A 13,921-nucleotide genomic window follows, 5' to 3' on the forward strand; every position below is an offset into this window, starting at 1 on the left:
CTGCCTGTTCTGTGGTCAAGATATGCATTAGGGGGCACAGCAGGTTAAAGCACTGGCCTGCAGTGCTGGCATCCCATATGGGTGCTTGTTCAAGTGTTGGCTGCTCCACTTCTGATCCAGCTCTCTGCTGATGTGCTTGGGAAAGCAGCAGAGGATGGCCCAAGTCCTTGGGCCTCTGCACCCACATGGGAGACTCAGAAGAAGCTCCTGACTCCTGGCTTCAGATGGGCTCAGCTTCGGCCATTACAGCCATTTGAGGAGTGAACCAGCAGATGGAATATCTGTTTCTCTTTCTCTCCCTCCCTCTCTCTCTCTCTCTCTTTCAAATAAATAAAAAATCTTTTTTTTAGAAAAAAGATATGCATTTGGTTAGTGAAAATATTAGCTGAGATAAGATAGAATAAGCATCCAGCAAAGGATCTGGTACACAATAAGTCTTCAATACATAGAGGGATAATATAGAAAGTAAATTGTGGGCCCTCAAAACAGAAAATGATTAGAAAGAAAATTCTAGAAGTAACAAATACGCCTACAAGAGTCATGGATAGAATGGCTTCCATTTTATTCCCATCTCTACCTGAATGGCTGTCTCTAGGATCTGGTGTATTAGAGACTTTTTGATGGTAATGATTTAGAAAGTGGTCTGGCAAAAGGAAAGGCTGTTTTTTTCCCAGTTTTTCAATTTTTATTTATTTTGACTTCTTAATTTTAAAATATTTCAAATATAGAAAATTTTAAAGAGGAGTTCAATGAACACAGATTTAACAATTTTTAAAATATTTTGCCCTGTTTACTTCACATGAATAATGTACATACTGACATTTTTTTAAAAGCAAGGGTATACATATTACTATCACATAATGTGGGCTTCATAGCAAAGATCATAAAATGGGGGCAGAAGGGTGTATTAATATGTAGAGCATATAATTCAGCGAAAGGCCCCTTCCAAGAGCAGCCAGAGAAAGGATTATAGGTTGAAGAAGTCATTTGCAGTGACCCATCAGGTCACCTGAGCAGTGTTTTGACAGGTTGAAAAGGAGGACCAGTGGAACGTTAAAGTGTCTCCCGCCCCTCCCCTGTGTGTGTGTGTGTGTGTGTGTGTTTGAGCTTCAATGTAGAGCTTGGCAGAAGCAGTGTGAACCTATGTATGGAGCTCACATAGCCTCTGGGAAGAATGAATGATCTTTTTGTGTGTATTAAAGGTGTATTAAGAATATCATTTTAACTAAAAGTAGTTTACACAGCTTGTTGAGAAACATTTTCCAGAAAATTAAGCCTCTATTTTCTCTTATCTCATTTTTACCTTTGCCACTTCCCCATGAGCAATAAAACTCAGAAATCTTATAAAGTATTATGGCCAATAAAATAATTCATGAATGTAATATGTTTGGTCTGGGGAAATCTATTTTTATCCATTACATGGTACATGGAGTGCACTGTACTTTCTTCCAAGTAACTTTTGGAAGATATCTTGCAAAATAATTCAATATGACTAGCAGTTATTTTCTGGAGACTGGTATTGTTTTGACATGGGGAACACTGGAAACATATGGTCTTTTAAGTCTCTTGCCTTGCATGTTCCCTGAAAATGTTTATATTTGCTTGTGATAAAGTGCATTAAGTTTCATAATCCTGAACAACCTTCTGGTACACAGATTTACTTTCAAACTGTGCAACTGGATAAACAGAAGTTTTTACAGAGAAAGAGAGAGAGATACAGAGAGACAGAGAGACTGATTTTAAGTAGCTATGCATTTTATACAGCACAGGTACCAATTTTGATTTTTAAATTTTTTTAAATGTTCAAATTTCAAAGCAACTGGTATAATAAATATTCTTTTTGCTATGCTTTGCTCCCTCTGCAATGGCTCATATTTTCCCAGAATTAGTGTAAGGTTTGCCAGAACTTACCAGCCTGCTTGGAGTGAGTCTGTGATGATTTAATCTCATGATGAGGTTTTTAGAGTGTTCAGTGACCCTTGTGATTATCATGGTAAATGTTTCCTGCACATATGGTGGAATAAGACAGCTTGATTGGAAGGCTTCCCTTGACTTAGGATGACTATAAAAAATACACTTTCTTCAAACACCGTGATGAATTTACTGGGCATTTTTGATAACGCTTTCTTCCCTTATGTCCCACATCAGTAAGGTATCTTTCTTCTTCTTTTTTTTAATCTTTTATTTAATGAATGTAAATTTCCAAAGTACAGCTTATGGATTACAATGGCTTCCCCCCCCCCCCCCCCGCCCCATAACTTCCCTCCCACCCGCAACCCTCCCCTTTCCCACTCGCTCTCCCCTTCCATTCACATCAGTATCTTTCTTCTTATCATCTGCTGAGCTTAAGGAAGTAAAATAGGGTTTTAAAAAATGGAAATCCAAAGTAATCTTTTTAAATATATTTGTTTATGTATCTGAGAAACAGTGAAAGCTTCTATCCACTAGTTTACTCTCCAAATGCTCACAGCAGTCAGTGGTGGGCCTAGTCAAAGCCAGGAGCAGAAGACTAAGTCCAAGTTCTTCCACTTGGGTGGCAGGGACCCAACTACTTCAGCCATTACTTGCTCTCTCCTGGAGGCCTTTATTGGCAGGAAGCTGGAATTGAGAACTGAGCTGGGAATTGAACCCAGACACTTCCATATGGGACACAGGCATCATAGTCAGCATCTTAATAGTCAGCTAAGGCAAATGCCTGATCTCCCAACCCCAGCACATGTAGAGGACATTTAAATGTATATTTAAAAAGTAGGAATCATTTTAAAGTATATTGTGATCAATTCTCAATTAGAGATTGTATACCAATCAGCCAAGCTTTTTATTTTGATTTATTTTCTTATGGGCATTATTAAAAGAAAAACACCATCTTAAGCTGTATGCAAAATTTTATGTTCTCTGGCTCTATTTCAGTTAATAGCAAATTCAGTTTAAGACAGTGATCAGCACTAAATTCATAGTAGTTATGTAGAGAACTATTTTCCAAACTGGAATTCCAAGTCCTGATTTTAAGATAGGAAAATACCTCAGTATATTCAGTGTTGAAAGGCTTCAACTTTTCTTTTCAAAGCACCATGTTAATATTTATATGATGACATATTCCAGAAATGTTTAAATTTCTGAATTTTTTTGAATTGTGTCTGTTTTAGAGATTATTAGCATACCTAAGAAAAATTTGAAAAGATAATCTCTGCCCCCAAATTTATGGCAACATCAATTAAAATATAAGTGTAATTACAGTGCCCAAACACTCATTATATTATGAATATGGTTTTCCAAGTACACAATTTTCTAGTACTTTGGGCCAACTTTCAAAGAAAATTAATCTTTATTTGCAGTATTAGTTAAGGAAAGGCAAAAACAGCTTGACTCTAAGTACTTTGGAATTCACTCAAGATTCATCTTGTTAAAAGTGATTCAATCTGTTCACTGTCTTGGGCTTTTCAGAGCTTATCCACCTGTAGTCAATTTGCAAACCAGGAAGGTCTGTATGGTTAGAATATTTTCCAGTTGGATCATTAATTACTTCCTGGAGATTTCTTCTCTCAGAAAGATGGCCCTGCATACGCTGTTTACTCTATTTGTTTTGAGGAAGAGTTAGTAATAGCAAAAAAGAAGCAATCATCTTAAAGATGTACAAATACTCCCATATGGACTGCACAGGAATTCTCAAGGTTAAGACACTCTGAAAGGAGTTTTGACTTTATGGAAGTTATATGAGCACAGGGATGAGAGAATCAGGCCAATAGTTATGAGTATGGTTAAACCATTCTTTCACAGGCTGTGCTAAGAGTAGAAACAAATCACGCAGAACCTGACTAAAGTGAGATACTGAATATAAGAAGCTACAGAAGCAAGAGGAACCAGGGTGTCTCCACCTGGTTTCGTTTGTTTAGTGTATTCCACTTTAAGGGCTATGATCTTGAAAGGGGTATTTAGTAGCATCAGTTTTTTCAGATGCTACTCCACAAATTCTGACAAGTACTGTGTGTAACCCAGGCAAAGTGGCTGAGTAATTTTGGTCATCCATTTCATTGCAAACATTTTATTTAAGGAAGAAACATAACTTGTGAAAAATACACACCATAAAGTTGTCAAAAATGTCTCCTCCTTGTAGTTGTTGGATATCCTGGGTTTACTTCTTATGATGATTTTAATTTCCCCAAATCAATCTGGCATACTTGGTAATATCTCCAAGGGGTAAGGGTCATAGTCCATCTTGTGTCAATAAAATTGTTTGAGTTTTCTATTTAAACTTGACATTTGACAAGTAGAACAGATTTCTGATATTGAATGGTTTATTTTGGAGCTTGAGAAATGTGAACATTTTTGAAGTAGAATGCACCAAGAATGAAGTTTTCCAGTGATTATGTGTCAAAATATAGCTAAGGCCAAATATATATTTAAAAATATATTTTCAATTCCTCAACTTTAAAATTATAGAAAAATATTTTTGAGGAATATCTGTTTTTTCTTACTACCAAAGGCTTCTCGGTGTATCAAGATGAGCAGAACTTAATCAAATAACAATAATCAATGTATCTTTGGAGAGAAAAAAATACCTCTGATGATCGTGTTTAATTTAAACCTGTTCATGTTGAATCTAAAGATATGTGAAGAAGCTTCTGATGGCGCTATAAGTTGTGTTAGCCTCCCTCTTACAAGGTTTAGTAAAGAACTATAACTGAGACACAGAAACAGGTTATATACCTTACTCTGGAGAACTTCTGGGGTTTGTTTTAGAGAACCTTTGTATTGCTGCCTCTTGCCTAAATAAAGGAATTAGAGAACCATATTAAAATTCAGGTAGCTGCCGGCCTCTGTTGAAATAGGAGTCAGGAGCCTAAACTGTACCATGTGCAAAGAGCAGCTAGAAAGGACCCTTGGTGATTATCCTGGCTCATTATAAGTTATTTAAAGTTATTTCTTATTCTTGGAAAAGAATCTTACCCTAATGAGAAGCCTTGGAAAACTGCCTTTACCGGATGGCTCCATTTTAACAATCATACTAAATCCGATTACTGGAGGATATTAACAAAAATCAAGATTTTCTCTGAAAGCAGCTGAGATTTTTTTTTTTTTACTCATCTCCAACATGCAATTTTGAGGAATGCAAAAAAGAATGTAAGGTGAACACAATGCATGTTGCAGAGTCCGTGTAAAGAATGGGTCATGAGTTGTCAGACCTTGAAATTCCTCAGCACTATTCAGGCCAGTCTATTTACCTCATTTTCTTCTGTGTTCAGTAGACTAAGGACTGAGGTAACTCAGTGACATGCTTGCTAAACTTTATTTATGTGACAAGCTGCAGATGTAATTAGCTACGTGGAAAACTAAGTCTTAAATTCCTATTTCCCTGTTTAACAATCAAATGTCTTCCTGGTTTTTTTTTTTTTTCTCTAAAAGATCATAGAAGAATGTGTGCCCATAATCATCCAGTGTAGTACACACTTGACATATGGCATTTCATGAATTCCTAAATCAGAAAACAGGATGTTTGTGCAATTTCCTACATTCGAATGATCTTTTCAACTTTTAATAGTTCTCTTTCTGAGCAAGTGAATTATTTTTGTCCTGGCAGGAGTGTGGGTAAAAACCATTGATCAGTTGCATTTACTTACATCTACATGAATGGAGTATGCCATCTTTGGGCATTAAGTCACTGCCGACTGAACATTCTAATCTTACAATCAGTGATCCTTTTGGCTTTGTTCCTTCTGTTTCTAGCTCTCAGGTTAAATGTCTGGGGGAAGAGATGCTGGAAATGAATTTATTGTATAAGAAAGGCATGTTGAGATATATATGTTGACTTATTAGCTGATTTTCTCTTTTGTCTGAGTATCATCAACTTTAGTGAGAGTTTGTAAATATAAACAAGTTCACTAATGCTGGGACCTACTGTAAATTAATTAACCTGGTATTGCAAAATGTCTGTTCATGGAACCCTTTAACTCCAAGCAGTACCACATAATACATATCTCATCTGTCTGTCTATCTACCCACCTATTTATCCATCCAGAAATGAATACTTACCTATCTCAGCAATTCTGTATCCAGTGATATGTTATGAAGTCAGTAAATACTTCTGGAGGTAAACATACCAGTCATCAAATGTATTGATACCTCTCAAATGAATGCAACCTTCGATGTACGTGTTTTGAGATGCCTCAGAAAGTATCCGAGTGTCTGCAAATTCGTTAATCTGTTTGGAAATGAAGATAGTTCCTGTTCTTTTGTTGTTGTTGTTCCATATTTTCATGTCTAAATTTGAATTTTTACATTTTTGCTACTGTTAATTTAAGTACAGTTTGTTCAATAGTTAAAATGGGGTTGTCAGTGAAGAAACTGAAAAACAACCTCATTCCTATAACTGTTTAAGTAAAAGCTACATTTTGTGTTCTATGTTAACATACTTTTAATGATCTGTATTTCTGTTTAAATATGTGATGATGCTTAACATTAAAAAATGCAAGAAAGAAAAATATATTTACACCACTTATGTATATCACAACAGAGAAAAACATTCAATATGTCGAAAGGGACAGTCCACTTGAGAATTTAAGAGCTGGTATATTGTGTTTCAATGCCTTTTGGTCCCCAAGTTGCCTCTAATGACTGTCTGCCTGTCTTATATACAAAATCACTAAAAGGTTGACTTAGTTATCACTGCATTAGTAGTTGTTTGAGTAGTATGGACATCACTTTCTACAGTATTTTCTTTGGTTATTTTCCATTTCTGCAATCTTTTCTTTGATTATTTCTTCCATTCTGTTAGAGTTCATGAACATTTACATGTATGCAGTTCTTCACTCTAATAACTAACAGAGTTTTTAATGGAGCAGTCGCTGTGGATTACACATTTCCCGAGTCCACTCAAGGCAGGTGGTACCCAGTCTTACCCTCATGTTGTGGGTGAGGAAGCTGAGCTCTGATTCTAAAGCCAGTGCTTTCATTGCTGTACTCTACCGGATTTGAGGGAGTTCTCCACCAGGATCTTCAGCAAACATCACAAAGTCACCATCCCTCAGGGCAGGTGATGATCCATCCCACCTAGGAAAAGCAGATTTTTCTTCAGACATTGATCAACTTTATTTCTGCTGATAGAACCACCAACCTAGCCCAGTCTGAGATCTCAGTGTAATTTGAAAGCTTATGTCTTTCTCCATCTCATCTCCCTTTATAAATTACCTGATTCATCTGTGAGTATCCCTCTCTGACACGCTTCTTTTTCCTTCTGTTGTTACATGTGCCATCCAAATTCCAATTCTCTTTGTCTCTCTCTTGAGTGCTGAGTTGGACTTCTAATTGTTTTTTTAATCTTTATTTTCCATCTGCAATTACTTTTTTTCCATTTACTAAACTTCCTAAAACACATTGCTAATCAACCACTTGAATCTTCTAAATATTTCAAAGCTTTATCGATGGCTACCAGATGAAGAACAAATACTTCCGGCAGATGTTTCATGTCTTCTGATCTTCCTTTATGATGGAGATAAAAAAACCTCTCATTCCTACAGAGATCAGATTTCTTAGAGATGTGTGAAGCAAGGTTGAAGAAAAACTGCAGTCTTTATTACAAAACAACAAACACAACAATAGACCCAGCATCCTAATGATAATAAGTGACAGCTGACATTTGCTGTAACAGTAAGAAGTGCTGGGGATTATGGCTGTTAGTGGAGTATCTGCCCTGTCCAGAGGTTTGCTTCTGTTCATCTCCACTAATTATGACATGTGGAAGAGCATGGCTATCAGACTTCAGATTTTTTTTTAAAGAGAAGCCAAATGTTTAGAATTTTATGTGATATTAAATACTGGTAGCTAATTCAAACAAAATTTCCTCCCTGTTTCTACAGTTAGAAGACTAAATTCCAAAACGTTCTGCCAAGTTGGCTTAATTCAATGCACTGCCTATTGTTTTCTCTGTGTTGTAGTAGTTTCTCTACTCCTCTGTGTAGACTTTGTGTTCCATGCTGCACCTCTCTCCTATTGCGACCCCATGGTCTTGCCTCTTTGAATTTGTTCTTGTGGTTCTTTTTCTCAGGGAAAAAGCCTCTACCATTCTTGATCTGTTGGATTCTTACCTGGCATCCCAGGCTACCCAAGCCTCCATGCCTTTCATAAAGCTCCCCTTGAGCCTATCAGCCATGCATCTCACTTTTACAAACTTGCTGGGTCTTCCTTTTTGGGGCCCTTTTCCTAACTCTGCCTTTCATGTTATGTATACCTTATTACTCCCATTTGACTAAAAGATGTGTGAGTCAAGGCTATTTCTGAACACCCCACAGTCCTCACAAATAACACCTAAACATAGCTGAGACTCAATAAATCTGATTTTTCACTTGCCAAAATATTGGAAGGAAGATTTTCTATATTTGAACATTTTTGTGTTAATTTAGAAACTGCACCCAGATACCATTTCCCCTATGTCTGTGAGAACTCACTTTCCTGCCACAGAATGTGACACAGAATTTGTTTAAGGAGCAAAAGCATCTCTGTGCAGGAGAATCATCTGGTTTATAAAAAGTTGATCCTAGCCAGGCAATGTGCCTATCCCTTTCCCAATTAAAAGACAACAGAGTTGCTCATTCTTATTTTTATTTAGAGCCCCTTTAATTCTCTTTAAGGCAGCTTGTAGTGTCATTCAGTCTTCAGAGTTGACGTCTCTGCCATACCACATCAAGTCCTGAACTCAGAGAATAGGTGATCAGGCAAGCTACTACCTTCCCCGCTCTGTGATATGATATCTTTCTTTTTGATATTAATATGTTTTTAATAAAAATGGAATATGTGTATGTCATTTGAGATGTTAAAACTGTTTAAAAATCCTTAAATTTTAAAACTACAAAAGTAATACATTTAGAAGAAAAAAGAAATGGCTACCTGGAGAAGCCATATGCTGAAGGGACTCAGTGAGAACAGACAAGGATCAGTATTCGATGGTGAGGAGATGGAGGCTCATCCTCCTGGCCCTCTCTCCTGCCTTGGTACTGTATAACTAACTCCCACCTGGTGATCCCACTCCCATTTCCAATTAAGAAGCAACACAGGAAATAAGAGAGCAAAGCCCTGGATGGACTGGAAGTACGTTTCAGCCACATTGAAGAATAGTGGTTTAAAAGAAAAATTATAGTCCTTTATAGAAAAACAGACATTTCCTAACATCTGAGTGTGTGGCCTGAAAATTATGCCAGCTCCAGTATGCAGAGAACAGTGTCCATTCGTTTCTTTACCTTCCTTAGACTGGTGGTTCCCAAACTTGTCTGCGCATTGGTATTACTTTATGAGCTTAAAGTGATTGAAACCTGTGGATGATTCCTGCAGATTGTTAATATAACTCATTTGGAATGGGAGATTTGCCACTTTGAAAAAGACCTCCTAGTGACCCTAATGTGCAGACAACCTTGAATATCACTGTTCCAGATTATTTCCAGTGTTCTGTCAACGTATGAATAACCTGGCTCAATTCTGTGCTTTTTTAAAATAAGACCAGATTTGAACTGAAAAAATCCAAAATACATTTTTGAAATAATACTGAGATCCAAGATAGCTGAATAGGGAACAGACGTGCTGATTCTGACCACAGAGAGATAACAGAAGAAAGGGGGAGAATTGCATTCCCAAAGGACAGTTGGAGAGGTTTGCAGTGGAATGTCTACAAAAGGAAGAGATGCCATGGAACAGTGGAGAGTACAATCATGCAGCAGTAAGCAGGAAACCACCAGCGATTTCCACAGCCAGTGGCTGGAAGGAATGCCAGCTTCTCGGAGTGAGGCACCTGGCAACCAGCAGGGAGGAAGCATTGTCTTAATAAATCAAGTAGAGGGGCTGGTGTCGCGGCTCACTTGGCTAATCCTCTGCTTGCGGCGCTGGCACCCCGGGTTCTAGTCCTGGTTGGGGTGTCAGATTCTGTCCTGGTTGCCCCTCTTCCAGGCCAGCTCTCTGCTGTGGCCCGGGAAGGCAGTGTAGGATGGCCCAAGTCCTTGGGTCCCTGCACCCGCATGGGAGACCAGGAGGAAGCACCTGGCTCCTGGCTTCGGATCAGTGCAGCACTGGCCGCAGTGGCCATTTGGGGGGTGAACCAACGGAAAAGGAAGACCTTTCTCTCTCTCTCTCTCTCTCTCTCTCTCTCTCTCAGTCTAACTCTGCCTGTCAAAATAAATAAACAAATAAAAAATCAAGTAGAGGGCTGGCGCCGTGGCTCATTTGACTAATCCTCTGCCTGCGGTGCTGGCACCCAGGGTTCTAGTCCCAATTGGGGCGCCAGGTACTAGTCCTGGTTGATCCTCTTCCAGTTCAGCTCTCTGCTGTGGCTCGGGAGGGCAGCAGAGGATGGCCCAAGTGCTTGGGTCCCTGCACCTGCATGGGGGTCCAGGAGGAAACACCTAGCTCCTGGCTTCGGATTGGCACAGCGCTGGCCATAGTGGCCATTAGGGGAGTGAACCAACGGAAGGAAGACCTTTCTGTCTCTCTCTCTCACTGTCTATAACTCTCTCGCTGTCTCTCTCTCACTAACTCTGCCTTTCAATAAATAAATAAATAAATAAATAAATAAATAAATAAAAATAAGTCAAGTAGTGGCTGCTGTGGCCTGCATGTGACTGAGGGATTTTATCAGAGGGATAAATCCATAATCCCCACTGACTTTGAGTCTGGCCTGGAGGAATGTGGTGGACAGAGTGCCCACTTAGGCCCATGAGGCACTCCCCTCCTCTCACTCTAACATGGCACCTGAACTCAATTTGCAAAGGTAGAGCACCAAAAAACTATCAGTTAGGCAGCTGACTCTGGGATTGCCATGACTCTTTCCATGGATAAGAAAGTTTTGTGGCGATGAGTGGATCCCCTACTCCCTCTGATGTGGGTAATTGTGCCCTGTGATTGTGTGAATTCTTTGACTATGTGATAGGGTGTGGCTGGACCTATGGGTAGATGCTGTGTCAGATTTCAAGAGGCTCAGGGTTCCACACTCACACTGAGGAGAGTGCAGATCCTTTGTGTGGCTCAGGCACCTGCATGGGTGAGGTACCTGGGCACTGTGGGTTCACCCTGTATGGTTGGTTCACCTTGGTAGAAAGGGGTAGATTCTCTGATCATGCCAGGCAATATGATCAAAGCCTCCCACCTGCTTGTAATAGATGAGATCTGACACCAAACTTGAGAGTCATCCTGGAATGTTGCTTACCCCCAAACACTAATTGGATCTCCCTGTCCAAACCCATCATACTCCTTTGGATATCCACTGAAGGAGCAGATACTTCTCTAAGCCACAGAGGAATATTTCAAAAAATAAAATTCAACAGAAGAGAAAACAAGCAAGTGTTTCCATTAAGTCCTAAAAATAAACATGGAGATCTAAGAGGCTTGAACAAGGAAGACAATATGACTCCCCAAAAGGAACACAACAACACTTTAATATTAGAATGTGAGGATGGACAGATTGGTCAAATGCCTGAAAAGGAATTCAAAAGAATGATAAACATAGATGCAAAAATCCTCAACAAAATATGAATTCAACAACTCATCAGAAAGATCATTCACCTGGATCAAGTGGGATTTATCCATGGTGTTCAGGGAGAGATCAACATATGCAAATCAATAAATGTGATACATCACATTAATAAATTGAAGACTAAAAACCCTATGATTATCTCAATAGATGAAGAGAAAGCATTTGATAAAATATAACATCCTTGCTTGATTAAAAAACCCTTAAAGAACTTGGATATAGAAGTAACATTTCCTTATCATGATCATGGCAAAAGTCAAAGCTACAGCCAGCATGAGTTTAAATGGGGGAAAAGTGGGAAGCATTCCCACTAACTTCTGGAACCAGCCAAGGATATCCACTTTCACCATTACTATTAAATATAGTTCTGAATGTTTTAGCCAGAGCCATTAGGTGAGAAAAAAGTAATCAAAATGGCCCAAATTGGAAAGGAGAAAGTCAAAATATCAATTTTTTCAGATGATATGATCCCATATATAAGGGCAACCAAAAGACTACATAGGAGACTCTTGGAACTCAGAGTTTGGTAAAGTTGCAGGATATAAAATCAACACACAAAAACCAATAGCCTTTGTATACACACACAATGCCATGGCTGAGAAAGAAGTTTTAAGACTGGTGCCATTCACAATAGCTACAAAAAATTTAAATATCTTGGAATAAATTTAATCGAGGTAAAAGATATCTATAATGAAAATTAAAAAAAATAACAAAATAGAAGAAGACACCAAAAAAATGGAGTAACCTTCCATGTTCATGGATTGGAAGAATTCATATCATCAAAATTTCCATAATACCCAAAGCAATTTATAGATTCAATGCCATCTCTATCAAAATACCAATGACATTCTTCTCAAATCTAGAAAAAATAAGATAACATTCATATGGGAACACAGGAGATCCTAAATAGCTAAAGCAAGCTTAAACAACAAAAATAAAGCTGGAGTTATCACAATACCAGATTTCAAGACATATTACAAGGCAGTTGTAATCAAAACATCCTGGTAATGGCACAAAAATAGACATTTAGACCAGTGGAGTATAATAGAAACCCCTGAGATTAATCCATGCAGCTACAGCCAACTAATCTTTGACAAAACAGCTAAAATAAATCCCTAGAGAAAGGAGAGTCTTCAATAAATGGTGTCAGGAAAAGTTGATTTATCCATGCAGGAGTATGAAACAAGACCTCTACCTTACATCTTATACAACAATCAACACACAATGGGTAAAAAATCTAAATGTATAACCTGATACCATCAAAATACCAGAGAAAAACATATGGGAACCTTTGCAAGGTAATGGCATAGGCTAAGACTTCTTAGAAAAGACCAAGAATTGCAGGCAATAAAAGCAAAAATAGACAAATGGGATTACATCAAGCTAAGAAGCTTCTTTACTAGAACAGAAATATTCAACAAAGTGAAGAGGCAACTGAGAGAACAGGAGAAAATACTTGCAAACTATGCAGTTGATAAAGGATTAATATGCAGAATCTATAAAGCGCTCAAGAAATTCAACAACAACAAAACAATCAAAGTTATAAAATGAGCAAAGGACTTGAATAGGCATTTTTTCAAAGGATGAAATACAAATGACCAATAGACACATAAAAAAAAATCTCAGGATCACTAGTCATCAGGGAAATGTGAGTAAAAACCAAATAAGGTTCACCTCACCCCAGTTAGAATGGCTCTCATCCAAAAATAAAATAATAATAATAATAAATGTTGGCAAGGGTCTAGGGCAAAATGTATTCTCCCACACTGTTGGTGGGAATGTAAACTAGTACAATCATTATGGAAAACAATATGGAGATTCCTCAGAAATCTGAAAACAGATCTACCAAATGAGCAACTGTCCCACTCCTAGGAATTTATCCAAATTAAATGAAATCAGCATATAAAAGAGTTATTTGTACCTCCATGTTTATTGTATGTTAATTCACAATAGCTAAGATATGAAAGTAACCCACATGTCCATCAACTGATGACTAGATAAAGAAAATCTCTGATATATGTAAATATATATATACACACACATACACACACATACACACTATGGAATAATAGCCATAAGAACAAAATCCTGTCTTTTGCAACAAAATGGATGCAACTGTAAAGCATTATGCTTAGTGAGATAAGCCAGTCTCCAATAGACAAATATATATTTTCTCTGATAAGTAGTAGTTAATATAGAATACAAATATATACAGGAGTGTAATGGACATCTTGAAATTTGATTGTTGTTTTTAACCCTTGTTTCTACTCATGTGGTCTATGGTATTTCTAATTTTTTTATTTGTTGAATATTATGGATAGTGGTGCACTAAGCCTGTGATTATAAAGTAAAAAATTTAAAAAAAGGAATGAAAGAGGGGGATTGTGGGAGGGAGAGGTAGAGGATGGGAAAGGT

The sequence above is a fragment of the Lepus europaeus genome, chromosome 1 (assembly GCF_033115175.1).
Source record: "Lepus europaeus isolate LE1 chromosome 1, mLepTim1.pri, whole genome shotgun sequence".
Classification (NCBI taxonomy): domain Eukaryota; kingdom Metazoa; phylum Chordata; class Mammalia; order Lagomorpha; family Leporidae; genus Lepus; species Lepus europaeus.